Consider the following 18,486-nt stretch of genomic DNA (forward strand, 5'->3'; position numbering starts at 1 on the left):
TTAGGGGGTCTGTGTGTGGTGTTGGCAGCAAGGCTGCAGAGAAAGCCTCATGTGGATCTGTGGCTCAGCCCAAGCATAGGCCAGGGACCCCTGCTCCCCACATGCTCTGAGCTAACTGGGTCTTCAGTGTGGCCAACTGTATGCTTACCTGTGAGGGCTAGAGATTTTCTGGGCTTGTCCCCATGGGCACCCTTTGACCAAGCACTCTCTATTGTCACCCATGAAGGGTGTTTCTGTCCTACGGTGGTTCAGTCCCCAAGCACAACCTAGGGTCAGGTGGCAGGAAGGGACTGTGGTCTTTCAGTGAATTTCTAGGCCTGGCTCCATCACTTGTCAACAATGGGATGTTGCATACTCATTTAATGTCTCAGAGCCTCATTTTTCCTCACCTATGAAATGGAGATGATAATCTCACAGAGCTCTTGCGTGAAGGACGAGATGAGCCCAGGCACAGGAAGGCCCTCAGCCAAGCACCTGTGGTCAAAGGAAGCAAGGCAGGTATAGACTCCCGAGCCTAGAGACTCAGAAGGAGTCCAGGCAAGGTTCTTGTGCTGTGTATCCACACAGTCCACTTTTTTCTGTCCAACCTTCACTCCCAATCATTTTCAAAACTCAAATGGGCAATTAAAAACCTTGCAATAGGACAGCGGCAGTTATTTCACTTTGACTGTTACTGTCCTTGCTCTCTTCAAGGCCAGTGCCTTCCCCACGCTTATCTAGACTCCAAACCACTGGGCCATGGGGACCTGGGGGCTGCTGGCAGGTGGGCACTGGAGACCCCTGTCTGGGAAATGTTACACACAGGCTGGGATGGCTATAGGTCCTCGTCCTCTCATTAGTAGTATGGGCACAACATCCCCCTTCTGACAGGCTCCCCAGATGCAGGATCTGGGAGCCACAGCCCAAGAATGAGGCCAAAATAAGAAGGCACACCTCCTGGGACACCTGACTCCTCATAGATATTGATACCCATCCATCTGGAACTTTAGCCTCATCCTGTTACCTGCTTACCCAGGGAGTTTGGTCTCTGGTGAAATCACAGCCAGCATCTCTAATTGGATCTTTCTAAATGAGCTAGAGGGAGAATTTCAAATCCTTACCATTTATTTGTCAACAATCACTTTTTGCAAAGGCCCATAGGTCCAGCCATTAAATCAATATTCTCCTGAGCTCAGGAATAGAGTCCAGAAGGAAGAAATGTGAGCCCTTGAGGCCAGTGCGCAGGTCCCAGAGCAGGCAGATTGAGAGCCCCGCACTCAGGGCCATAGTGAGAGCCAGCTGAAATTGGGCAAGATGGGAGCACAGTGCCCCACAATCAACTAAGCCCCAGGTAGAGAGGGCTGTGTCCCCACTGGCTGGCTGCCCATCTGTGGAATGGGAAGCACTTTGCTGGACTGAGGGCTCCCCTTATCCACTCTGAAAAGCCTAGCAGCTCCTCTCTAGCCTCTCTGCTTTGAGGCTCTACCTCTGCAGCCCCACTCTGACCACAGTGCTCTTCCTGAGCACAGCAGTCTTGGCTCCACACCTGGAACTGAAGGATGGCTGGTCCTCCTAAAAGAGACCGAACCCTGCCTTCTGTCCCTGGTACACAACAAACTGCCCATTTTGGAACCTTTACTATGCTGTTCCCTCTGAGCAGAACACTACCTCTTCTCCACATGGGAACTCCTGCTCAAGGTTCAGGTCCCAGCTCACTATCAACTTCTCTAGGAAACCTTCCCACGTCTGACTCATCTCCCCACCCATACACTCAAGAACTGCACACAGCAGGCAGGCAAGCCCACCTGGTTCCTTCCCTATTATCGCTCATCTCCAACTGACTTTTCTTTTGTCACAGTCATCCATCTGCCTCCACATGTGCAGCTGCTCAGGGGTTCGAGAATGTAAGGAGATCCACAAGTCTGGGGTCAGTGTCAATGGCATCTACACCATCCAAGTGCAGAATGTGATAAAGCCCAAAATGGTGAGATTGAGTGTCAGGATGGGGGTCACAGGTGAATGTATCAGTGGATGCTGAGCCAAGAGCTTTCCGAGTGAACTCCCTTCAACATTGGACTCTGTCAAGCAACCAAGATATCAGTGAAGTGGGGGTGTCTTGCTTTCCAAAACCCCATCCAGGCAGAGGTCAGGTCTTGGGGCACTGCAGAAGACCCCAAAGTAGAAATGCCACCTTCCAGAGGGGCCTCTTATTGGAGTAGCAGGAAATACCTTTGTGCTGGTTAAGGTCAGGCTCACTGACAGAATAAGTAAACCCTGAAATTCCTAGTTCTCACCACAGTGGGGTTTATTTCCAGTTGAAGGAGGGAATTGATTCTCTGTTACACACAAGAAATTAACCACAAGGGTCTATAGAGATGCCACCATCTTCAGTGAATGGCTCCCAAGATGGCCCTGAGCTCACAGGTCCAGTAGTCAGGTGAGGAGGGGTTGGAGGAGAGCAAGGTGTCAGGTAGGGCTTGGGGCAGCCAGAAGGGGAAGAGAAAGGGAGCAACTGTCCAGAGATCCTGCTTCAAAATTCCCTTCGCACTTTGCTTTCCCCCCTTTTGAGAGTGACATGGAGAAGCTCCATTTGTTCCCAGGGTGTCTTTCACACTTCTCATGCATCTGCTAAATGGCCCTTTTAGGAAAAAAAACATCAGTCCAAAGGCCCTATGTTGGCAAAAATTCTAGCTACAATTTAATAATATTTGGTTTCATTACATTTATTTTTACAATCATCTAAATAAAGGCAAGTGTTAGCACTTTTTCATTGATGGTACTGATAAGATTTGCTTGTGAACTATGTTTCTATTTATTTAGTATAAGATGTAGCATACTTAAAAGTAAATTTGCTTTGGAAAAATTAAGTAAATGTAGTGATGGTGGACTTCAGGAAGGTATGAATGGAGAAGGGTTGAGAACATTGATGGAGACACAAGAGCCGGCCTGGAAGGAAAGAGATCTGGGTTCAACCCCCAGCTTTACTTTGATTCACTTTCCTGAAGCAAGCTGTTCCCCTCTGAGCCTCCTGCACACCCCGCTATCCTCACAACAGGTGTCCTGCTTCTCTCCCTCAGCTGACCTTTCCTTCCTCAGAGCCTCAACTCCTTCCCATTGCACTCTCCCTTGAAAAAATCATTCCACTCATCTCTTTTTCACAGACACACTCATTCAATGACCTGTTCGGAAGACACCTCCTTCAGGAAGTTTTTCAGGGTTGCCCAGTGAGCACTTTTAGAGCTTTTTTTTTTGTACCAGGGGGATTGAACTCAGGACCCTGTGCTTGCAAGTCAGGCAGCGGCACCACTGAGCTAAATCCCCAGCCCTGGGACTCCTTCTTATAGCTGCTCAAATGTTCACAGTCAACTGTCTGCTTGCCCTATCATATCCTACTCCAGATCAACCCAGCCTGAAGCCTGATTTGTCTCTGATCATCAGTGACTCATGCAGTATAGGGCCAGATGCCAAGCCTACATTCATGGAACACTGAACATGTACCAAATGATAGGAAAAATAGAGTGTGAACCATTGTTAGACTGAAAGATGTAGTTGTGATAGATGGTAAGCTCTTTTTTTTATATACCAGAGATCAAATACAAGCCCTTGCTCTTGCAAGGCAGTTGGTGGAACCACTGAGCTAAATCCCCAGCCCAGATGGTAAGCTCTTTGATAGAAAGGATTCCTTTGGTCTCACCTACATGAGTATCCTCAGTGCTTTGAACAGAACCTGGCACATAGTAAGTGCCCAGCTAACCATTGCGCACTGAAGGACAACAGTTCTAGTATTTTCTGTGTCTGCAGACTGGCTAAGTCCTTTATGCCCATCCACATTTAATCCTCTGGCAACCCTGCAATTTTAAGGATTGGAAAGAATCCATTCACTTCTCTCCTGGTATGTGCCGGGATTTCTTCTAATCATTCACATGACCTATCTCATGTAATCCTTACAATAATGCTTGTTTGTAGAGGAGAAACTGAGGCACAAAGAGGTTAAGATATGAACATCACCATTTCACAAGTGAAGAAAAGGCAGCTGTGGGAGGACATCACTGGCCTGTCACTGGGACATGATAATGAATGTGACGTTGGAACCTGGATCTTACTAATGCCCTTGACCACATTTCGCTTTGGAGGGGATGGGGAGTTCATCAGCCAAATCACCCTTGTGCTGCCCTGGACCTGGCTTCTGGCTGTGTGATGGGCACTGATGGAGGCACCAGGACCTTCAACCAGTGCCGTGAGAACAGCATAGTAAATTTCGAGTGGAACTGGGAGGATTACAAGCAGGTGGCACTGCTGCCCTGGGGAGGGGCTTTGCAGCTCTGAAGCCAGGTGCTAGTGCTGAGGTATTGGCATGGGAGAGGAGCTGGCTCACCCTCACCTCTTCCTAGAAAAAGAAACCAAACCCTTAAGCCATCTACCCTCAAACAGATTTTCCCAGTGTCCATGCACTTCCCAGGACCCCATAACCTAAAAATGACTTCTTTTTAAAATTTGTGATGTACATCCTAGGAATTAAATTTAAATCTTGCTTCAATTTTTAGAAAATACATACATTGCTAGGTTTATTTTGTTAAAGAATACAAAGGAGGTAACCAAAAAGAAACATCACCCACATACCCCTGGCTACATTGCTTAAATAAATTTCTTTTTCCTTTAAACATCTGTGACCAAATCTTCAGGACAAATTCTTCCATATGAAATCGCTGAACCACATGTGTTTTACAAGACTAGATATACTGTCAGAGTGTCTTCCAATTTTTTAAAAATTCTTTTATTGGTACATTTCAGGTATACAATATGTTTACATTTATCATTGGGTGCTTGTACCTGTACATGATGTATCTTGGTTCTTATTTTTCCCCCATTACCTGGGAGCCCTTCACTCCCTCCACCCTTCCCTATTTACATAGATTTTGTTTCCATTTTTTTTTTCTTTTCTCATAATTTTTCCTTTCCCTTCTTTCCTTTCCCCTTCCCCTCCCACCACCCCTACACCTTTGGACCTTTTCCTACTTCAAATTATCAATTATTCATTTTAATCATTTTAATCCTTATTTACACTTTCAGCTTCTCACACTAGAGAAACTGTTTGGTATTTACACATGTGTGTCAATATAGCAGTATTTTTATTTGTGTCTGTTTGGTGTTCCATTTGATAATCACTTAATATAAATACCAAATTAAGTCATGGGTGTTCTTGGACCAAATGAGTTTTTAAATCTCACTTTCAGGCCTGACTTAAGTGAGTCCTTCATAGACCAACAGGACAAAGTTTGCTTTTAGCAAACAGCAGCAGCTTTCAGAAAATAGGACAAATGGACTCAAAATGTAGTATACAATCTCCCCCAGCCCCAGTGCCAAAAAGTCCAGTAATTGTCTACACACCTCAGTAGACCATCCTTGGACATCCAAGTCATAAATATTTCACCCCAGATTCCTTAGCCCCTTCAATACCTATATAAGCCTGATTCCTTTCCTAGTTTGTTGCTAATATATCCCTCTCCTGGTGTTAACCCATCCACTCACGGATAAAATCTCTCCCAGCTAGCTGCCACTATCTCTCTCTCCCAATGTCAGCCCATCCACACATGGATATAATAAACTCAACTTTTCCCAGCTAGCTGCTAGTATCTCCTGATTTTAGTCCCCATTTGCTGTAATAAACTTTCCTTTCAAAAGTCTATTTTTGACAAATGGATTCTTTATAACATTCATTAAAATGAAAAAAGACAAATAGGGTACTCAGGTGCAGGAATACACAAAAGAAAGCGAGATGTTAACACTTAGCTAGTAATGGCACCTCATCCCACAAATGGGGAGTAGGACTTCGGTGGGACCTGTCCATGGTGCTGAATCGTTGTTTTGCCTAATGCTTTGGTTTCTTGCTCCTGGACACTGATGACAAGACACTCCACCTGCTCTTGGTTTTTCATACATTTTTATGTTGGTGAAATTTTGCATTTTCTGCCCTGTCCTCAAAGAAAGTCTGCTGTACAATTTATGTAGCTAATTAAAATCTTTACTTTTTTTACTGAGAGTTAACACTCATGCAGATAAGTGCACAAATATGACATCTAAGGCTCAGTAATTTCACCTATGTGACCCACCCTGAGCTAGGAAAAAGAACCTTCCAGAACTCCACATCTCCCTCTTGCTGCACTACAGTCAACAGGCCCCCAAATGTAGTCACTCTTCTCATTTCTATTGCCACAGATTAGTTCTGCCTATTCCTTATATTTGGAGAAACATGACTTTGTTTTTAGGGGGCTTTCACATTTACAAATCTGTTAATACTTTTCCTCTGTTAGCATTTTTCCTCTGGGAAATGGTGGTCTCCTGCCCCAGACTGCTTATTGTAATCATTAGGAACAGTGGTTTGGGATAAGTGGCCTCAGAGCCTGGTCCAACATAGTTACTTTTCCAAGGACCTAGCCTCCCTGCTGGGCTCTCAGCCCACCCTATCCCCCCCATCCAGTAGGACTTCAGAGATCCAGTAAGAGAGCACTGGCTGGACAGTGAGGCTGGGCACCAGCTCATCATCAGGGGAAAGTACTCTCTGTATGTGGAGGTTGAAGACTGGAAAGACAACACAGCCTTTGTCAACTTCAGGAATTTCCAGTTTGGCAGCAAGAAGCAGATTTACAGGTGAGCTCAATGCATAGCTGGTGGGTGGTCTGGGACTTCTGCTGGGTGCTCTGGGGTCCCAGGTTAGTGGCTGCAGAGTCTGCACCAAAGATCAGTCCATGGGAGTTTCCTCTTTCTAACATCTGTCCTGATTTGGGTCCACATCACAGGATCTGAAGACAGCTGGTTAGCACTCAGCACTCCCTGACCCCTAGGTGGCATGGAGAGGATGTCGCTGATGCCACCATCCCCAGAGCAGAAAGGGACCTTCCAAGGGCAATCACCCCAAATCAGTCATTTACAGAGATCCAGAGAAAAAAAATGTCTTGTCCAGTCTGTGCAGTGCTCTGGGTGAGGTGGATATGACCTCAGGATTGGAGACAGTACACTGGGAACCTTTTGGGCACTGTGGCAGCTCTCACTTGGGTAAATCAAGGTCAAATTGCTGGGAATCTCAGTGTTTCCAAAGCAGAATGGGCTTGGATATGAGGATACTGCAAAATCTTCATGTTTCCCTACTCCTTCCTCAGTCTGGTCCTTGGTATTTTTAGGAAAAAGAATGAGAATTTCCTGAGAATGTACTGTTTTCCAGATGCTCCATTTAACTTCTCCCATAAATCTTTGAGGTGGCCATTACCATGCCTACTTAAGTAAAATGAAATCTAAAGTACTGAACTTAAATTGCCTTACTAAAGTGACAGGTTATATTGCCTGGATTTGAACTCTGGTCTTCCTGCTTCCCAAACTCATTCTACATCCACATAATGCCATTGCCTCTCTAAGTAACTCACTGATCTTGAAGATAAGCTTGTTCCTTGGCTGACTTTGAACCAGGACTAAATGTACCTGCAGACTCAAATGCCCTGAGCTGCAAGGTCTTCACATCCCATCTGGCTCCTTACACAATATCAGAATTCCCTCCACAGCCCATTTATCTTCCACTATTTTGGATTTCCCTCAGTGACTGGAAGGTCACTTCCTCTCCAGGAATCTCTGAATGACTTTCTGTCCCCCTCCACTTATGCCTAATGCCACTATGGGACCTACTTAGTGATATGTTCTCATTCTTCTCTACCTATTGAATGTCTGACTTCCCCCAGTGGTCAGGACATCCCCTCTTTAGGGTACACACTCCCAACTTTTCATGTTTCTCCTGAAGTGCCCAATGTAGAGCTAAGTGAAGAATCTAAGGTCTGGCCAGGCAGGGTTCAGCTAGATGCCCCTACTCTTTGAATTACTTGTAATAATTTTGTTCATCATCCCCACCTCTTTTGTTCTTGGTTTATAGGAGTTCTTTGTATATTAATGATAGTTATCCATGGCCTGCTTTATGTGTAACAGGCTTAAAAATCAGATAGAACATCTAACATAAAGTCATAAACATATGTGCTTTTTTCCCCTCCAATTCTTTTTTACCTCTAAAGCCCAACTCTTAAGAATGTGGGTACATTCAGATCCTTATGGTAACTTTAAGGTATTAAAAGGCCCAGGTAATGGCTAAAATGTTAAGATATAGGTCTGACTCAAAGTGTTCTCCTTCTGGGTCACTGACTCCATGGGCTCCTGACCATAATCTGCCCCATGGGGGACATGTCATACTCTTCCTCCCTCCTCTCCTCAAATGATTTTTATTATCTATATTAGTCTTCTTCTTGTCACTATAACAAAATAATTGAGATAATAAGTTAATGCAAAAACTCACAGTTCTGTCATTTACAATCCAAAATTGGGTAGATCAATGCTTTGGGGACATGTTGGGGCTGCTGGATGGCAATGGCAGAGAGTCCATGGCAGAACAAAACTTAACTCATGGCCAGGAAGCAAAGGAAAGTAAAAAAGCTAGGGCCTCAATGTCCTTCAGGTCACAGTCCAGTGACCTAGGCGTCTCCACTAGGCCCCACTGCCTCACGGTTCCACCTCCCAGTAAGGGACCAAGCCTTTCTCGGGAAGGCCCTTGGGGGACACTTAGCAAATCCTTGTGTGTTGGGAAGAAGGGATGAGGACAAAGACAGCTGTCACTCATTTAATGGGTGTTACTGTGGCCTGCAAAACTCCCACCACTGGAAAAGTGGGGCCCAACACCTGTGAAAAGTAGAGAAAACCTGTGCCTCTATATGTGCCCTGCAGATGTGGCAGGTCCTTTAACGGAGGCATCCCAAGCCTTCTGCTACTTTGAGTTGAGAATCTACAGCTCAATCAATGCTGGGAGCGATGTGCTATAGATCACTATGGCCAGGCCCCTGGTCAAGAAGAGGACTATCTTCTTTCCCACCCATTCACCAGAGAAACATCAAGCATTGTCTCCTGCAGACCCTAGCCATTCTCCCTGTTCCAATCAGGCATCCCCTTTTGAGTTTCCTTATCTACACTATAAATAAAGGTGCTGAGGATGCAAGCCAAGCTTTTTATCTCATCAGGACAAAAATCCACCTGGTCTTAGCTATGTAAACTTTACTGTCACCTTTGTCTTCTTCTTTAAGTTTCTTAATCTCTCACTGTTGTTTCTCACTCCATGAACCCTTCAGCCACACAGGTCATGGCAAATCAACCTCAACCAAACCCTTTATTGTCCACTTCACTGGGACAGATGATTGACTAACCTGTGTGCATCTCTCATTGATTTTCTCCTCATTCTCAGCACCCTGTGAGGGCAGGAGGAGCAGAATGGGGCCCTGGAGGTGCTCTCACTGTGCCTGGGACACCAAGAGGCCCATCTCCATTCCTTAATCTCTCCCATATCTGGGAACTTGTGTGTCCCCAAGATTGCTGGCTGGGAGGGCCTGGGGTGGCCCTGAGCACTGCCCTGGCCAGCTGACATGTAGCCAGCCCCTTCCAGGTGCTCACAGCCTGGAGCCAATTTAACTCAATGCTGGGAGCCCACCCTGTTCCAAAACTTCCTTTCATTTCATGAAGCGATGAAGGTGCTTAGATTGGACCTATTCAGGGATCTAGATTCTCCCCAGGACCTTCATAACAACAACAACAATAATTTCCATTTGCTTAGACTGCCTGGATTTGCACCCCAGTTTGCCACCTGGAGCTGTGTGAACCTGGGCAACTGACTTCCCTTCTCTGGGCCTCAGCTTCCTCATTGGTGAGATGAGTTAATGTCACCTCCAAGTTTGCTGTGACAGTGTGACCCATGTGGGAGGTCCACAGGCACTCACAGCTGTCCCATTGCAGTCCACCTGCCATCGCCTGACTATTCTTCCTGTCACACACAACAGTGCCCTGAACATTCACAATGAAGTCTGAGGACTTCATCAGTCTCATTTTTCAGAAGTGGAAACAGGCTCGGAGAGTTTAGGTTGGATCTGAACCCACGCTGCCATCTCCACAGCCAGCGCTCTTGACTGCTCCAAACTCTGTACCTCTAAAACTGACAAGTCACTATGTTCTCTACCCCAACCCCTCCTCTCCATTTTACCCATGGGGAAACTGAGGACTAGGAAGGAAGGGACTCACCAAGATCACACAGTAAATCACATGCTGGCTTTCACTGGTGTCTGCCCTGCTCAGCATACCCTAGCTGAAAAGAAATGGCAAGTGCCTCTCGAGGAGGGGCGGAAGGACATGGGGTGGGGGTGGGGAGCAAAGGGAGGCCACCCATTCACCAGCACCCAACCCCAGCACCTCCGAGCTCCCTTTCACTGTGACACCCACTACTTAGGCCAGAAGGTTACTTGGAGGGTCAGAGCTGAGACTAAGTGAATCCACAGGGTTGTTCTCACTCCCTGCCATTCTACCTTGAAGGGGCCCTTCCTCCTCTGCTCTGGGACCCCAGGAAGGCTCCCTGTGGTGGCCTTTGCAGCTGGGATCAGCAGGCAAGACCAATAATGAGTAGAACCTCATCTAAGCCCCCAGGACCTGCGGGTGGTCTGGAGACAGAGGAGGCCCCAGACTGGGGTGAAGCCACCCTAAGCAGTGACCCTCATACCTGCCCTCCACTTGGCAAACAGGGGTCCCAAAGCACTGTTGCATTGTCTCACTCTCTCCCTCGGCTCCCCAAAGACAGCTAAAGCCAACTTCACTTCACCAAGCTACCAGCTTCTCTTCAGCAAAACTATGTGCCTCTGAAATGCTCTAAGGTTGCTTCAAAACCCAATTTTTTTCTTAAATAAAAGGAAAAGAGGGCCAGGATTTAGATTCCTGGTGCCAACTCCTGCCTCACAAGTGCAAGGTCCTGAGTTTGATCCCCCCGCAAAAAAACAAACAGTAAAAAAACTTGTAAAGGCCAGGCATGGGGGTGCACACTTGTAATCCCAGCACTCAGGAGGCTGAGGCAGGAGAATCACTGTGAGTTTCAGGTCAGCCTGGGCTACATAGTGAGTTCAAGACCAGCCTGAACTATATAGTGAGACCTCCTTGTCTGAAAGAAAGAAAGTTGCAAATGCTTCTTGGGATCAAAAGGATATTATGAACCATGATGCTGATGAGTTTAGGGAAGCAGAATCTAAACCACGTGAGGCAATCTCCACTGGAATGTTCTGCAGACAGGGGTTGCGGTGCATGGGGTCCAGGTCACAGGATGGTGGGGCTAAAAAAAGAGCTAAGGCCTTCAGCTCCCCTAGGTCCTTCGAAAAGGGCTCAGCCAGAAGACTAAGAACACAATAGTCTGCCCCTATAGCACCTTCAGCCTCTTGAATCACACAAGTGACCCCAGGGGCCCATCTGTGTTCAGTGCAGCTTGTCTGAGGGACCAGGTCCCCTGGGAGGTGCACAGTCCCATGGAGCTGTCAGAAGACCCTTGGGAAACACAGGTGTGAATCCCAGCCTCCCACCTGCCAGCAGCAGGGTCCAGACCAATGATTTCCCCTTTCTGGGCCTCAGTTTCCTCACTGGATGGATGAAGAGGAGGCAAGCCTGGATAAAATGCATTGCCCACATCTGGGAGGCCCAACAACATCAGATTCCAGGGTTCCACACAGTCCTACTAATAGTGAGCAAAGTGAGAAGCAGCCAATGAAAGCCAACTTGATCATTCCAAGACAAGATGGGCTGGGCCCAGAACACAGCTAGGATGACTTCTGCACAAGAGTACCAGGGCCTAGATTTGAGGCTGCAACTCTGATGCTGACCTGGACCTGATTCTATCTATGTGTGTGTTCTACACCACTTTTTCTGCCAAGATCCAAATTCTAGGGTGCTGGAGGTTCCAAATCCCAGAATCCTAAAAGACCAAGATAAGAATGGGAGATTCCAGTCCTGCTTTTTCCCAGTCAAGTTCTTTCTTTTGTGGGGAGAGGGGTCATGGTTAGGCCTGGTCCTCTGTCCCACCTGGAGACAAGGGCACATTTTCTTCAGGGCCCAAGGGCTTCCTGTAGCCTTTGGACAGCAGCTGCTCCCCCTCCTGGCTCCTCCTTTCCCACTCAGCCTCTCCTGCCCTCCTGGGAAGGAGCCACACACACCCCACCCCCACCCCCCCGCCATGAGGTGCTGTCTCCTAATTTCCTCTTTGGGGACAAACTGAGAGAATTCAGAGAGGGTCTGAAATGGCCTGGGAAACAGCCAAAAGGAGCAGTCAGGGAGAGTCCTAGAGGCTCGGGATGGTCTGGCTGCTCTGGATGCTGTTCCTGTGAAGCCCCAGAGCTGAGGCATCTTTGCCTGGCCTCTTCAGCACCCCAGCCCACTCCATCTAGTCCTGAGTCTTCCGGGCAGACTCTCTCATCCAGGGTGCTGCCTGCCATCCCCACATTCTGCCACCAGAGGGAGGTACTCGATTAGGGACTGCTGGTAACTTTTGGCAGTAGAGGGCCTAACCTTCCCCAGAGAGGGCAGGGGAGAGACAGCCTCAGCCTGTTGAACAGGGATTGTTGCCATGGTAACCTCAGAAGAACAGAGATTTCAGCAGCACAGAAAGTCAGGCCTCAGCCCCAGGCCCTTTCTTTCTTTCTTTTTTTTTTTTTTTTTTTTTTTGCAATTTGAACCACATTTATTTTTAAACAAGGAGAGGATATGAGTGTTCTGAATGTTGTGTGCAAACTAATCCATGTCACTCTCTCACTGTCATGATTTAATACAGAAAGGTAGATACACTGGTTTCCAGCATCACAGGCAACACTAGATGTACATTTTTAAATGAATAATGTAAACTTTAGTTTTAAGGCAGCTGGTACTAATGCTGCACACAGGCTTAGCTCAGCACCCATTTCACAAATGGGACAGGTAGCACCTGAAAACAAACTGGGAAGAAAAGGGGAATCTGCATTATTTGACAGAAAACAATGTGTCCAAATATTTTCCCTTTCACACACACACACAAAATATTTGAACATTTAGAAAAACAAAGCACCCATCCCTCCAACTTCAGCTTGTTCCTTAACAAATATTTCAAAGTACTGACAAATAATGGTGACTGCAAGAAGGATTCCAGTGCCTGAACCAATGGCCCCTAGGAGGTCAGCCAGCACCGACAGGACCCCGATGGACAGACTGCCGAAGGCAACCGCAATGGGGTGTACCTATTAAGCTCATGAATCATCAAGGTATCTCTGTGACCCCTCATTACCATTTGCTGTTCTTTCAGCTGTTTGGCTACCTGAAAAATGATGAGGAGACAGATCCCAGCACCCATTTCTGCAGGGTCCCCATACATCCCCATCATGACATACACAATGGCTTGCCCAATGGTAATGATCATACCAAATAGTTTCTGGGCTCCATTGAATAGAGCTCTATCTTTGGGTGTATCTCCAACTTCAAAGATTTTGACTCCAGCCAATAGCTGCATAATCAAACCTGATGTTACAATTGGAGAGATATCCAGTTCCATTAAAGTTCCTCTGTTGGATGCAAGAATGACTCTCATCCAGTAGAAAGGGTCTGCAGAATCTGATGACATGATTCCAAACAGTGGTATTGCCCATGGTGGCAGGGAGGCTCGCAGGGCCCAGCAGCCTCTGCGCTGCCTTTGCTCAGCTCCCAAGCTCTGCTGCCCCGTCACGCTCCACCCCCAGGTCCTTTCTACACAGAGTGGAAAACTGACTCAGTAGACCTGAGCCTAGCATACCAGAAAAATCACCAGGACATGACCTCTTCCCAAGACATCTGACCCCAGTGATGAGAGCCACACTTCTCTACTTTCAGTTACTGAAAATATCATTCATCCTATGTGATCCTTCTGACTTGGAAAGGTACATTCTAATAACAATAAAAACAATAGTGATGGATGATGTTGATGATGCTGATGATGATGTCTTATATTACTGGGCACCAACTGTATACTAGACATTGCCAGGAGACTTATGTACACTGTCTCACTCCCTTTGATTTGTCTTCTCCATCTAGATCTTAGTAACCTATGCTGACTTCCTCCTACGAGCTCCCACTTTCATATGCTTTATCTCTTGCCACCTAACAGCAACCCTGTGAAGTATCTTATGGAAGAGGAAAGTGAAGCTCACATTAAAGTCATTTGAATCCATCAGTCTTGGGTATTCATCTTTTTAGTAAATATGCATAAATTGCCTACTGTGTGCCTGGGGCTGTGCAGGGGTGTCCCAGCAGTATAGAGAATGAATGCTTACTCAGAGAAGAGACTTAGTTCAATCACCAAGAGGCCCCAGAAAGCCTATCTCAACCAAGAGCACCTAGCATTAGTGAGACTCCCAAGAAAAGCCCTGAAGCCAAGAACTCTCCAGCTCTTATTTAGAATATCAGTATAAGTTGCAAGCTCAAGGTCCTGAGTTCCATCCCTTGTACAAAAAAAAAATAATAATAATAATAATAATATCAGTATAAGTGAAAAAAAACAAAAGAAAAATACTTTGGAAAAGAAAGTATCTCAAGGCTAGGTAGTTTTTCTTGGGGAAAGAAGGATAACAGCCAGATACAACATGCCTCACTAATCTAAACTTGTTGTTTAACCATTCACTCTTTACAGTGCCTATGTGCTTTTGCCCCATGATTTAAACATTCACTCTTTCGCCAAGTCCCCCACACATGGTGACAATGGAAGCCAGCTCATTCCCAGAGTGCTCACTGCAGACAAGTCACTTCTGTCACTTCTCATGGTGTGAAAGGCTTTCTACAGAGGACAGAATCCCAGAGGAAAACAGCAAATCCACCCACAGATCACAGAGCAGAAAGCTCCTCCTCCAGGAGCAGAAGCCGGCTCAGAACTGAAGGACAAGGGCTCATGAATGGAAAGGTAGGGAGAAGTCCCTCACTGAGGAACAGCATGTGCAGGGGCCTGGAGAAGGGGAGGCTCCTGGTAAAGCAGCCAGGCCCAGAATTTCCAAGCTTTGTAAGCTGCTAAATCCTGGACCATGGACTCAGCCCTGAAGGCAGCTGGCTCCCCTACTTCCGCCACAATCTCCATTCTCACCCATAGCCCTGTCCTCCCATCGAACCTACCACCCATAAGGTGGGCAGACACTCACACAACCCTCACGGAAGAAGCCATCTGGCCAAGGGGCCTCCTGTACTGCTACTTCTCAGCGCAAGCTGTGGAGTCTTCCCAACACTTGCCCAGCAGAGTCAAGTCACCCCTCCTTGTCCCTTCATGATCCTGATCCTCAGAACACAGGAGCATGATTGAATAAGGAGGGTCAACTGGATGAGGATCGGTCCTAACATCTCTCTCCTAGAGTAGAGCCCAGGAAACAAGGTGTGTCAGAGCAGACAGAAAGGCCACAGTTCCATCTCCACCCCCAGCCAGCTATAATCTGTAGACAGATCCTGTACTTCTCTCAGTGCCTCAGTTTCTCATCTGTAAAAGGAAATAATAAGAGTAGCACTAGAGGTTTACATATATGAGTGCTCAATAGAAGATTTTTAAAACAATTACATATAGTTCATTTATTCATTCAATAAAAATTTTCTAAGCACAAAATCTGAGAAACTGTGCCAAGCATTTAACTTGAGTTCCTCCCCCACAGAAGCCCTCTTATATGATCCTTTTATATGATGAAAGCCCTCTCAAATGAGTTCTATGATTAGTCCCATTTTTAACCAACAGGGAATTCAATGCTAAGAAAATACATAGTAGAGTGGGAACACAAAAACCCTCCACCAGGCATCCCCTTCCTCCACAGACACCCAGGTCAGGTCCCACACAGCCCAGGGATGAGCCACATGTAGATTCCTTAGTTACTCTCCTCATTGCTGGGACAGAGTGCCTGATACACACAAAGTAAAGGGGGAGAGATTTCTTTTGGCTCACAGTTTGTTGAGATTTTGGTCCATAGTTGGCTGCTCCAAGGCAGGGCAGCATGGCATAGGAACAGGGGGGAAGAGAGGGATTACCATCTTTTGGATTCCTAAGTGAAGATTGTTTTCAGGCACTTGATGTCCTGAATAAAAAATGTGACAACACACACAGAAATAGTAATGAGGATTTGCACTTATCAAAGGTGGAAAAGAAATATGCTCTGCAGAGTGAGAGCAGGCCGGTAAGCAGACTCACAGCAGCCGTGAATAATAATGGCGGGGTCTTTTGTATCTCCAGTTCCTCAATTGCCTCTCCCCCATGCAAGCAAAGCATTTGGGATGCTTGTCCTATTAGAAATTCACATGACCTGATGTCAGATCTAAGCTGTCCTATCAAAAGCTCACTTGGTTTCACACCAGATGTAAATGAAGAATTGAAGATAGCACTTTCTGATTGGTCAAGCCAGTCCCATATACAGGGCTTAGGAATTTGCATAGTCATCCCAGGTTCTGTGTTCTGTAAATGTGTTCTGGGTCTCCATGATTGACAGGTCATGCTAACTTACTCAACCAGTTTGCCCCTCATCACTCTCCTACCTCATTTTCCTCTGAAAGACATAATCCCTGTAATTCTTTATGGGATACTGAGATAGAGGTCTCTATCTTCAAATAGCTACTTCTGGTTTGTGGTCATAAAGAGAAAGCCTCAGTTATGGACTATCTACCTCTATCAGGTCCATGCTGCATCTTGTGAACTCTTAATGGTCCTTTGTGTCTTCTGATGATTTTCCCCTTGCTAAATAAAGATAATAGAAGATATTTTCATAACATAAGCCAACATTGTGGTCTAGTGATAACAAGCAGATAGTAAAATACAAAGTGTCCCAAAAGTTTCGGTGTAGTGTTAAGCCTTACCCTACTGTGCTGCTGCCTCTGAGGCACTGCAGCAGGTATAAAAGCTGCAAACTTTTATAAAACATCATTTAAAAATTTCAGTTTTGAAAATGTGGAATACTAAGCTTTTCTCATTTTTTCCTAGTGTCTCTTAAAGGGAATAGAAGAAAGAGGAACTGGAACAAAAATTGCAATGAAAAGCTTACTATTCCACACTTAAAAAATTAAAACTTTCAGATGATATTTATAACATTGCAGCTTTTGTACTTCTGCTGTTATCAAAGCTTAAAATTACACTAAGACTTTTGGGATGCTTTATGTTGCCACAGAATTTCCCTCCTGTTTTTATTATTCATGTCTTGGACTATGGGCACAATCTCTGCTCTTATCTGAGAAATTATTTCTGATTTCAGTTTTCCAGATCCTCTTTTGTTGCCAGTTCAGGGAGTCCAGGTGGTTGAGTATCAGAATATTCCATCTTGTTTTCCTTTGGGGTTGCTGTAGGTGATCTGGAAGTCTGGTTTTGAGGCTTGTTTACATGTCATCTTATTTCGACCGGGGGGTGGGGTGGGGTGCTTGTGCCTGTGCAGCTCACCTCCTCTGCACTGGGAGCAGTGGTCCGGCAGCCCAGAAGCCTCCTCCTCTGCACTGGCAGTGGTACTACAGTGGCCCCTGCCTCCTGTTTTTAAATAGTTCTTTGAGATCTATGCACTATCTGCTTAGATCACCTAAATTTTTTTTCTCTAGATTTGGTAAAGGAAGGTGATTAAGAGCAGTGTTAATTCACATGTAATAAAAAGGAATTGGACCCCAATAGCAGCAAGCGATATGAAAGCTTCCTTTAAAGTCTACCCTACATGTTAAACTGGCTCTAGATGCCCTATTTCAAGTCCTCCTATTTAAGAGGAAACTTACATGAACCTTAGGAATGTTACTGAAGGCTTTACAGGGCAGAGATTAAGTGATTTGAGGAAGATTACAACCATGTTACCTAAATTTGAAATATTAATACTGATTAGTGTTCTTGCCCTGTGAAATCTATTTCTCTGCCATCTCAGATGTAATCTTTGGAATCTTGTCTGTAATAAAGGACTTCCAGCCCAGCAATACTCTCTCATGGTATAGCAGGCCTCACACAAACTTGCATACTGCAGGTTCCACTGTGTTTTGAAAAATGCCGTAAGAGATAAGCAGTAGCATATGAAATATTACAATCTACCACCCCAAAATTTTTTATGGAATTTCAAGCTTTGAGATCTGAGTATTAATTGCAATTTTATTTTAAAAAACAATGCTACCTCTTAGTCATTTTTCCCCTTGTTTATATTTTTTAAACTTAATAAAGTATTTTGATTAAAATACAGCTCGTGTGTTTATTAACACTTCTCTGTTCATATAACATTACATCTCTCCAGAATTTAAATGTTTTGTATCATTCCTGATGGGTTTTTAAGTATTTTCAAACTGACCCCATTAAAGCTGCTTGATCTAGGGCCTCTGGTTAGGTGTAGTAATTAATAATTCACATGTTTTGCTTAGCCTGTTTTTTCACTTGAACATAATGTAGATAGACAGGGTGTCTGAGTGAGGAAAGTGCATGAGAAAATAAACTCAGGTGACATATACCAAAGAGAAATCAGTGACCGGACTAGTATAGAATTAGAATATCAGATGTTTGAAGTTTGCAGGCAGTAATGGTAAAGAAGTGAAGGTACAGGAACTGAAGTTGGAGTTGCTGTAGAGAGGGTCACCTAAAACAAGCCACATAATTTGACATTAACAAGCTATTGTCAAGCATATATTTCATTAGAAATAGCCCAAATAATAGCAAGGTTT

The 18,486-nt window shown here is 45.4% G+C and overlaps 1 pseudogene; it reads left to right on the plus strand.

The window, feature by feature from the left end:
• The first annotated feature begins 438 nt into the window (after window positions 1–438).
• Window positions 439–18,486, plus strand: part of LOC147824692 (cyclin-Y-like protein 1) — a 52,244-nt pseudogene continuing 34,196 nt past the window's right edge.

The sequence above is a fragment of the Heterocephalus glaber genome, unplaced genomic scaffold (genome assembly GCF_053883595.1).
Source record: "Heterocephalus glaber isolate CG9 unplaced genomic scaffold, H.glaber_assembly_v1.0 deba00001532, whole genome shotgun sequence".
In the NCBI taxonomy this organism is placed as follows: domain Eukaryota; kingdom Metazoa; phylum Chordata; class Mammalia; order Rodentia; family Bathyergidae; genus Heterocephalus; species Heterocephalus glaber.